The sequence below is a fragment of the Frankliniella occidentalis genome, unplaced genomic scaffold (genome assembly GCF_000697945.3).
Source record: "Frankliniella occidentalis isolate FOCC.00 unplaced genomic scaffold, Focc_3.1 Scaffold107, whole genome shotgun sequence".
NCBI classification, from domain to species: Eukaryota; Metazoa; Arthropoda; class Insecta; order Thysanoptera; family Thripidae; genus Frankliniella; species Frankliniella occidentalis.
The window spans coordinates 837,434-848,179 of NW_026267236.1; the positions used below are offsets into that span (position 1 = coordinate 837,434).

The 10,746-nt window shown below is 52.7% G+C and overlaps 1 protein-coding gene across 11 annotated transcripts in view; it reads left to right on the forward strand.

Annotated features, from left to right (window-relative positions):
• The window catches only part of LOC113203227 (uncharacterized), a 165,968-nt gene that overhangs the window by 102,744 nt on the left and 52,478 nt on the right, over positions 1-10,746 (forward strand). The gene's annotated exons all lie outside the window — the stretch shown is intronic.

A 10,746-nucleotide genomic window follows, 5' to 3' on the forward strand; every position in this document is an offset into this window, starting at 1 on the left:
CCCCTCGCCCTCCCCGCGCCAGCAGCAGCCCGCCAACCTGCGCGGATGTTTTGCGGGTCACAATGCCACAATGCGTCGTCAATTCAAGAGGCGACTGGCCTCCTGGCCGGCGCGGCGCGCCCCTCGCGTCGTATGGCGTTTTCCTCCCGACAATGCTGATATTTTCCTATATTATACCTTTTTGCTTGAGATGTTTTGACGCTTGAACCTTGTGCGAGGCTGCTCGTTTACCCACTCGAATACCATATGTCTAAATGTAGACTTACGGTCTCAACTCAAAGTGTGAAGTGAAGTGAGTCAATTTAGACAGTGCTCGTGGACTTGCGATTCCGTGCAAACTGTTCGAATTCGCCGACTTACGTCAGACTGCACGCATGGTATAACATTGTCGTTAATACTACCCCGTGGATGACCCCGGAGCAGTAAAGGTCGCGTTTGTCTTCTAACGCCCTCCTAGTACGGTCTAACCCTTTCGCGAACCGTGCCTCCCAATTCTACGCCGATTTCGCTTTTACGACCCTCGTAAAAAAATTGGCTGCGTGAATTCTCACCCGCCCGCTCCAGCCGCCCTTCCCTTCTTCCCTTCGGTTTTCCCTTTTTGTTTTCCGGCAACAACGCTGCCACCACGCCTTTGCAACCCTTTGGCGACGCGGCGATCGCGTTTCGCTTCTCCGATTCTTGACATGTGTGTGATCCAGGAGGCATTCGTCACGCCAGAGGGTGATACAGCAGCAACTTTTTTTTTCTTTGCCCCTATTCCATTTCCTTGATCTGGTCCACACATGCAGGTCGACAACCCCGGCGGCGAGTGGGGCGCTTTGCAGTCGCGGCAGCGCTTTCGAAACGCCGTCGCCCCGTGCCACCTCCAAGCGGGCGCGCCCGCGGATGTCCACCCCTAGGATTGCGTAGCCTCGTGATGCAACAGCCGTTCCGAGCTGCTCTCTCTTTCGTCATGTCGATCTTTTTTCTCTCCCTCGCATCATCGTCTTCCTAGATTCCGCCCGCGCGCCGCTGCCGCTGCTGCCGCCGCTGCTGTCCACCCTGTTCTTCGAGCGCGCGCTGGAGCACCATACGGGCCGCTCCAATAACTTACTTAGCGGTCCTGCTGTGCGTGCTGCTCTCCCCGATGTCGAGTGTTTTGAATAGAATGTCGCATTGAAAACAACGCGACACGACGCGTTGTACGGCGAATAACGCGCGCCGCGCGCGCAGCCCATCCTACTATCGCAGGCAATTGTCAAAACGAACAGTTGTCAATCCCCTCGCCGTCCTGCCTGCGCCGCCCTCCAGGGGGGAAGCTAGGCAGACGTCACCGGCACAAAGAACGCTCCAGGACTTTACGATCACCCGCTGTCTCCCGAACTCATTGGTGCCGCGCCGTTACCTTAAATCTGAGAGTGGCATTTCGGGAGAGAAGGCGAGGGGGAGAGTGTGGGGGGGACAGCAGCAGCCACCCCTTGTACGCTGTGCTCTAGTGCCCCGCCGCCGCCAGTCCAGCTAATGGTGTACGGCGGCGCTGTTACTTCGACTCGTTCTCTTCTCGGTCGCTTTCGAACTGTCGTAAGATTTAATGCGAGGCAATATTTTGATTTTCGTGCCGTTTGCATGCAAATGTTTATCGGTGAACTGGGACCATTTTAACGTTTTTTTTTGTCGGCCGGATCCTCTTGGCCACTACCGTCAGACAGAAGCCAGGTGTCTTCGTCGTCTCTCCTGCTGCCTTTTTGGGGCTGTTTATGCTCTACATTTGGTGTGATGGCTTTATAGGAGAACGGTTTTCCCCCAAAGTATCATCCATTGTAGTAATAGACTCACTTTTATCGGCAAAATATCATGAGCGGATGCCCGCGCATTCCATAAAAAATGCCCTTTCCGTTTTTCAACCTCGATAAATCGGGAGCGGCAATACCTCACATCCAACAAGGGAGGCTCGCTTTTGGTGGGACATCTCTATCAAAGTTGGTGGTAAAATAGGAGTAAAACGTGTGATGGACTCTTCAAATATTCCGCGCCACTTATTTGCGATTTTTGGTCGCAGTAAGTTTTCTGTATTGCCTTTTTTGACGACTGAATGCTATCTCGGCGCTAAATTCTTTAGGGCAGAGGCACACACGTCCTCATGTTGGTGTTAGGTTTACAGTGCGGCTCCCACCCCACCTCTTGCACCCCCTGCTTTTCACGGCGCTGCTGCGCTTACCCGTTCCGATACCCGTTCCCACCGAATCTTTTGATATTATTCTGCCGTGCCATATGGGTCTCGCGTAATGTATGCGGCGCAGTCAGCCCGGAAGTTCGCCCCCCCCCTTCCGCCACCCTTCCAATCTAGCACTTGACTCGCTATCTTTCTCTTGTGATCTGCTGGCACGTGGCCGTGGCGCCACGTGGCTAAGGCGTAGCTGTGTGACCCGAGTGTAACAACTAGTTCCAGATTTTTAAAAAAATAATAGTCTTAAAAACGGATAGGTACAGTTATTACCGTCCAATAAACCTTTCATTCAAACGAATAGCAGGGACGCTGCACTACTATATTTTCCTAGGGCAAACATTTTTGTTTCCTGAATTCAAAATTCTGGCCAGGGTTGTCGATTCTCATATATGGCTCCACCGCATTCGACTGCAGCCGCAATGATTTCTAACATTGACCTCAGTAAAGAGGTGGTGATGGACAGAATTTGCAATATTGTTTTGTGATTAGTATATAAAATGTCTATTGGCACACCGCTGAGTATGAAAAGTGTTGAAGAATACAAGGCCACCTAAAGCGACGACGTTGGCCGGCAATGACCGTTTGTAAAATCTCTTCGCGTGTCGGTTGCGTCGGCGTGCGCGGCGTAGCGTGACGCGCGGCTCTGCACAGGTGCGCCACCCCTTCGCCGGGACCTGGCGGCGGCGCGCTGCTGGACGGCCGGCACGGCGGCCGCTCGGGAGGCTCGGGACGGGGGAGCTTATCACTAAATCTCTGCCGCCCCCTGCCTTTCGCTCTCCGGGCGCAATCCGAGTCCGGGGCGAACCTCCTCCTCGGCTGCTCGTCGCCGTCATGGGAAACAACACACGCCGCCAACGGCCGCCGGCCGGCCGCCCACGCACCCGCCTCTCACGCGAGCTGCACACCCCGCCAGATTCTTATTCAATCTTTACGTGTTCGCTCTATGTCGCCCCGGCACCCTAGGCGAATAGACACGCACTAGCTCGTGCAAATTAGGTGGTGACATCTTCAAGGACCGGCACGACGACGCGGGAGGGGGAGGCCAGCCAGTCTTTATGTGCGCGTTGCAAACAAATGGCGCCCTGTATGGAAGGGAAGAAGAGAGAGTGGAAAGCGGTACCCCGCTCGAATCTAGCGGGATGGAAATTTCTCCAGAAACCCTCTTCCCAAAACTTCTGTCCGCCCACACCAGGTCTTTTCAGGCCTTGGTTATATGACCATGACCCCCAAAAATGTCTTAATTCAAGTGATATGTACAAAGTCAAGGATCAAGAACAGTGTACTTTGGTTCGAAAACACAAATTTTGGGGGGTTTTTGAGTGCAGATGTACGCAAAAAGCACGGCCAGGTGTTTTGCCTGTAAAGTGTCCCACAAGGGTTAAGTTCCTCACCCACTGCAGTCATTTGCTTGGTATGGCAGGAGCCCGGTCTCCGGCCGGAAACGCAGCCGCCGCGAATCGTTCTGGGGCGTGGCCGAGCGTGGCCCCGTGGGACAGTTCTCACGCCTCTGCAACCCGCGCTGGTGCTGGTACCCGTCGCGCCCCGGTGCGCGAGCGGCGCGGGCCCGTGTGCGGGCGGCCGGGGTCCTTGACAGCGGCCGGGCGCGCGCGACCAGGCAGGGCGAGGCCAGCGAGGGCGGCACGGACGCGCGCGTTCAGGTCTCCCGTGGCCGGACGCTGTCGCTCGTTACCGGAAAGAAAAAGAGCGCGTCTATCTGTGGAAAAATTTAGAACAAGTCCTGCTCGTTATTCTTAGTTTTTTTCCGCCTTAGCCTCGCCCTTTCCTTTCACCCCGTGGGGGATCGTCTCCCCTTTGCTGCACGTGGCGCTGTAGGGGCCGCAGGAGCCGCGAGCCGCCACCTGCATGCGGGGGGTGGCGCAACCCAGCACGTGTGCAGAGAAAGGGGTGGGCGCGAGGGGCGAGGGAGGTTCTTTTGAAACTTCTCATTAGTTAGGCTGTTGGCCATTATTTGCTAAACTCAAGGAACATTCCTCAAGATTCCTCAAATGTGTATATTTTGTTGTTTTCTTTGAATCTTGATCAAATTTTCAAAGATTATTCAAAAAAATGTTTTTACCCCCGTAAAGCTCTTATATTAAACATTTTTATTTAGACACTTTCGTTCTTTGCTCATGCCAGTTTTCTGCTTGGATGCCCACTAATGTAATAAAATTAAAAAATTTAAGAATGTCCGATATTTATTCCACAGGTATTAGGTGTGTAGTTATTTTTTGTCACATCTATTCACTTATTTACAGTTACAGTTTCATCAATCTTTCGAATTTTCGCCCGTGTACATTTCTCAAGTAATGTTCCACACACCAGAGTAGAAAACTCACTACAGTAACTCCATTTCTGAAGTAATGAAATGGCAACAATTGGAAGTGCCGACGTCGTAAGATACATTTGATTGTACCAGCAATCAGAATCCTTTGCCACACAGCCAAGGTCTCCTCCATTTCACCTCTCTTTGTTTAGCCGCTGACAGTTTGCAACGATATTATTAAAAGCACTCGCAGCGAGTATCTTTTTTTCGACCCACATCAGCTGCTTTTGATCATTTGCAAAGTCAAGAGGGGCAAACTGGCTGCGCCTCGACAGACGTCTGACCCCTGCGACCTCCGCTTTGCAAAAGTGCGCGGCCGAATAAAAACATGTACTACCGGAAACGAGCGGTGAGCAGTGTATGGCCGAATTACAAAAAAATATAAATACAGTCCTCTGAAACCCTTCCTCTCCTCGTCCACAACTGCTTTTATTTTGGGCCGAAAAACGGTGGAGAACCGCTGCCGCGGCGGCCACCAGAAACCGCACACAGGACGGCGCATAACATTACCTGGCTGCCCTGCTCTGTTTTACGGCCCCGCGGGCGTTTGATCAGCATGCACCCCTGCCCCACCTCTCCCCTTCTCCCTGTCCTTCACTGAGTTTTGGCGACATTATCGTCGGTACTCGCGCACTTGATGGCCGCGACGAGCGTTTGGGACAGCGACGCGCTGCAGGTGGCTCACCCGGCAGCTGCGTGCCAAATCATTAAAGGCGGCTCATCACCGGTGCAACATTAGCGCGGCGGCCGTGGCATATAAACTCGGGTATTAAACGCGATGCCGCCCCCCGTTTTACGCTGACCTCCAGCGACGAATTCGGCGAGCATCCGATCACGGGGAGTGCCGAGCCCACTGTAAGCGGATTATAACGCCGGGCTTCGGGTACGTATTGGCTGCTTCAAAAATAAATTTAAGGAGGAGGAGGAGCAACTATTATAATATTTTTTCGTTGGCATAATTATTTTACCTTTTATTTGGATTTGGCTCTTGTACTTCGGGAAGCGGAGGGCCGGCAGGGCTAGCAGGGCCTAAAGGCAGGCTGCGCCGCTGTAGTTGGGCCGCTGGACCACCCACTCCACCGATAAGGTTTATTCCTTTCGCCCTGCTCGTCCCTGAGTCGGCTGTTTTTGTCTCTTTCCGCTTGCAGTACGGCGCAACACCTCTCCTTTCACCTTCAGAGCAGTACTGCTCTGAAGCTTTCACGGTAAAAACAATGTCCTATATTTTGAGAAAAAGGGGAAAACTTTTAGGTACTCCTATGTTTGAGGAAGAGTCCTCCGATCTCGCCTCAGATTTTGAGAAATCTCAGAAAATGTGGGTAAATCCCTCATTTTTTGAGGAGACTTCTTCGAAATCTGAGGAGTTTTCGTCAAACCAGGGGAGTTCCTCAACGTTTTCCCTTTTCCCTAAAAAATTGAGACATTGTTACATTGTTACATCAAAAATGCAATGTCAATTTTGCACAGCAAACATTTTTCCGTGAGGTTCCCGGTTGATTTCGGGAAAGCACTTCCCAGTTCACTTTTCCCGCCTTATATTTTTAGGTTATGTAGGAACTTTTAAGGAAAGAACGCGTATTTGAGTGAATTTTGACGGCAAACCGGTTGTAAAACAAATCTGAGGACGGCCCAGCTTCATTTCTACCAGCGCGGCTCACAAACCATCAAAAAAACGAAATTAGTAAAAAACGAAACTTCGTCAACTTGAGCTCTGCGCATGCGCCAGAGAAAACCGGGAATTTTTCCGGGAACAAACCGGGAACTTCCCGGGAAAATGTTTGCTGTGTGTATTTGTGCATAACGTTGTCGAGATAAGATATGATTTACTCACCAGCGCTTTGTCCTCTGCGCCCTCGTTTGGCATGGCATACCGTAGACTCCATTTCGTTTCTACGGCTGAGCGCGATTCATTTTCCTCCCATCGTTCAAGTAGAGCAGAGATTTGGCCGCGCTCGCGGTTCCCAGGCGCGATTGCCCGTATGGGAGCCGCGGCCGGAACAGGCACTCCATTTGAATGACGCGGCACAGTTTCAACCGAAATGTTTTATTCACCTCCCGAATAGTTGGAGACAATCGCTGCACGACTCTATCGATCCACTTGAGTCGCCCGCTCAACTCTAACCCCTTTCCTCCCTTCTTCACACTGTGTGAGCGAGAGTGCGCTTGCCCGCTGTGCGATCCCAGTGATACGCTTGTGCTTGGTGGACGTTAGCCCGCAGGGTCCGTGCGGCCACGGCGTACACACCAGCATGGGGGTGTAACTGTGTTTTAACTCTTTTTCACGTAGGAAAGGGGTTGAAGCAGTGCAGAAATACATCTCTTATCGGCACGAAATCTTTCCTATTAGAATCAGTGATAAAAATGTCTCGGTGCAAAACCAGTAGACGTATACTCCGTGGTCGGTTTGAGGTCCATCTGAAACTTCCTTGATACAATAAAACGGAAAGCAACAAAAAAAGAGAGGAAAGCGCGTGCTTCCTGGTGCCTTTGTCTTTTCAGGTTTGGCTTGTGGTGGCTCAATTAGTGCGTTGAAGGCTCTCTCAACCCTTTCCTGTTCCTAGAGCGCCCCCCCCCCCTGCTTTTGCTCCAAGACCGCACCCCGCACAAACTCGCGGTCGCGCTATTCTACCTGCGCGAGGAGCGGTCGCTCAGTAAACATATCATTCAATGCGTTTCAGAAACTGCGCCTTTGTTACTGGAGCAGCCATTAGGAGGTGATCGGCCGTGCATAAGAGTGTGCGATACTCTGCATGATGTGTGTTTCTGTATGAGAAGCCCGTCGCGCCGCGGCCCTCGGGCCTCCGGCAAGCTCCGGAGGCTTCGGGTTTGCGAGGATGCATCACGACCACCTCGGGGAAGCGTGGAGTGTAGTATATGGTGAGAGTGAGCGCGCCTTTGCGTTCTGCCGGTGGTGAACGAAACAGTCATCGTCGGCACTTTTGTCGCGAGGCATCGGAAATGCCGCCTCTGTGCTTAATCAGGGCGACATTTTGACTCATGTCGCCTCCCCCTCCTCATGCCTCCCAATCCCGGTCCCCAGAGATGGCGTCCAAATCCTTAGGCGTCTTCGTGTGCGGTCGGTCCGGTGGGTCCCTTACCGACCTTCCACCCTCGTGTCGCCCGATTGGGCCGAGAGATGTGTGTTTCCCGCCCTCAACGTCACTTTATCCGCCTCTTTATGGTGATGAGGGTGACCGTGTGCGCGCGGGTCATATCACGCGTCGGGTTGCCCAGCAGAGGTCACAAATGACGAGGTGTTTTGTTCTCTACCTAACATCACCTGGGAGGGCACACACATCATTATCGCGACATCATCTTGATTTCTGGATTCGTGTTTGTGTTAAAATATTTTTTCCGAATCGCGGCGGCTTGATCGAATCATCATGGAAATGACCTCTTTCTGCCGCTCCTTCTTTGGCGGAATGTTTAAGGGTTTGCCGTGTTCCCGTCGGTGTTTGCCGCCGCCCCACCGTCGCTGCAGGACATCCGGCGGACCGGCAGAGTCGTGCGGAGCCCGCCGGCCCTCAGTCGAATTTGGCCAAATTTATTCACTCCCACGACTCCTTTGGCCTGATTCTTTATGGCTGCACCGCGGGCCTGCCGCCCCTTGAGTGGCGACTAATACAGTTTTTTTTTTGCCAGTCGATTCTTCCCGAGTCCCAGGCCGATTGTAATTCGTCCGCAGACTCGGACGCCTCGCGAAATTATTGCCGCTGAATTGGGGCGCGATTTGGATCCTCTTCCCTGGGACAAGAAAGGCCCGCCGGCGAGACACGCGAAGCGGCTGGCGCGACGCGCACGCCTTCCACGAATACCTTATGTCGGAGGGTGATGCCCGCCTGCACGCACCACCCACGCGGGTCAAGGGGCCCACCGGGGCCGGCCAAGGAAAATATCTCATTAGATGTAACGCGCGAAATGTGGACGTAATAACACGGGTAAGGAGCGTTTCAATTAACCTGCACCGGAGCTGCACCTCCCCTTTCCCATCGCTCCCGGCCCCCTTCCCCATCAAACCACGGACTCAACGGACGCGGGGCTACACCTCAGCAAGCGGGCGGAGGCCGGGCTGGGGGTCGCGCAGGGCTGACCCGCTCAAACGCACCGTGAAATACGGGGCGTCAAGAGCCGAGGTGCGAAAAGGCTCCCCTCTCAAGGAGTACAGAACTTCCTCCCCGCCCCCGCCTACCGAGTGTTCGTTAAAACCAAACGTCTTTTATCCTCACCTTGCCCTCAAAGAAAAAAAAAACAAGCAATGTGTTCTTTTGGCTTTACAGGTATTGATTAAAACTGCGTGTTTTTCGTGCGCTTGTCGATATCTTCCCGGTTTCTAGTTTACTTTGTACACTAGTTTTTCATCGTGATCACAGGTGCGCAAGGTCCCACTTTGCGTTGCTTTGAGGGAGCGACTCAATTCCGATCCGACAGGGATCTGATGTTATCATGGGTGGACACGCCGCCGACCGAATTTGTTTCCTTCGAATGAAGAATGCACCGTCTGTCTTCCTCTCTCGATTCTCGTCTCTTGCTCTCTCTCCCCTTCGTCCTCTGTCCCTAATTTTTCAGCGTCGGATGAACTGGCCGATCTTTTGGACCGTCGCTCTTCTTGGGTGACAAATTGGCGCGTTTGCGGGCAGACAAGTGCAGCCGGCGCAGTGTCAGCCCGCGTGCGATTAACCTACATATTATGGGTATGGTGATGCGATGACCTGCATGATCTGCTGATCGGCCGGAAGAAGACCAGTGGTCAGGCGGAGGCTGGTTCTTCCGCCACGCTGCCTATGAGGCTGGCTGGCTGTGGCAGCGGCCGTTGAACGAGTGATTCTCGTTGGGCAGCAATAAATCGCGCGTCTGCTTCTCCTGTTCCTTTATTCCGCCGAGCTGGATCCGCCCCGTCGGGATTGTGCCTCTTGTACTGAACAGCGCTCTCGGCGTATCTCGTTGCTCTCTCTCTCACTCTCCCTCTGGCTCCGCCACTGCATAGGGGTAGCCGCGCAGCCCCGGGGCCACGGCTTACCTAAGTTATTGCCGATGGGATGACATACTGCTCGTGCAGGGGCGGTCCATGCTGCCCCGGGGCGACCAACAATGTGGGCGATCGAGGGCCTTGGGCGACTTGGGCCCCGCAATAAAGTCTGCAAAGCGAGCGTAGTCTAAACTGAGGTAATCAGGTGTAAAACAAATTCGGTAAACCCTCAATAATCGCTTGCACAATTCTCTCTAATCTAGCGTAATGTCCTGGTAGGATTTTCTTTGTCGTGAATAGGTTGGTTCTATGTTGATCCATTATTGATCTCTATTTGATCTATACCTATAAGCAACCCTAGTGCTCTCTTGTAATCCAAGAAATGCGTCGAATTATTCTTGGCAACGACCTTTAGTAAGAAAACATGACAAGTATAATCTTGAGTAGTCCTTGGCCATTTTCGCGCACTTGATATTCTGGTGTTAACAATGGTAACTTGCCCTTTCGTCACAAACACTTTCTGAAGGGATTTATAAGAATTCCTGCGTTAATCTCAAACACAGCTGTCTTCAGGAATGGTTTGCCATTGCGCGTTGTTGCCTTGCGCATAGAGTACGTCACCTCAACTATTTGTCGTCCAAGTGTTGCAAACGTTCCCTCAACTATTTTTCCTCCAAGAGTTTCAAACGTTCGCCCTCCCCGCCCCCCGCGTGGTGGTGCTCCCATCACGCCCCAATCATGATGCGTCCATTTATCCCAAGGGGGGTTATGGGTCAAAAATGCGAAACCCTCGTTAGGGCCATTCCCCGTGACTGCGCGCCAAGCATATCGCTGCACGATTATGAGAAATGTCACTCGGACGGTCAGAAGTGCCCTCATTACGATATGATTACGAGCGGGCGGCTCGTGACGGGGAGGAGGAGAAATATTGTATTCCGAAATGTCGGCTGAAACAAGACCTCAGAGTACCCCGGCACACAAACAGCGGGGAATACTTTGGCAAAATGGATCGTGTTTGGAGAGCGAAGGCCGAAAAAAAGAACACGTGGAGAGCTGGAGATGGGAGGAGGGCCATAGCGTTTCATTTAATCTCGGTGCCCCCATGAATATAGAGTGCGCCGTAAAGAGACAAGTCGATGGTCCCCCCGCGGTCGTTGTGACACTTTCGCGGTTGCGTGGGCGAAAACATGAAAGGCACATGCGCCGTGAAGGGGGGAATGGGAATGAATAAAAAGGAGGAAGTAATCC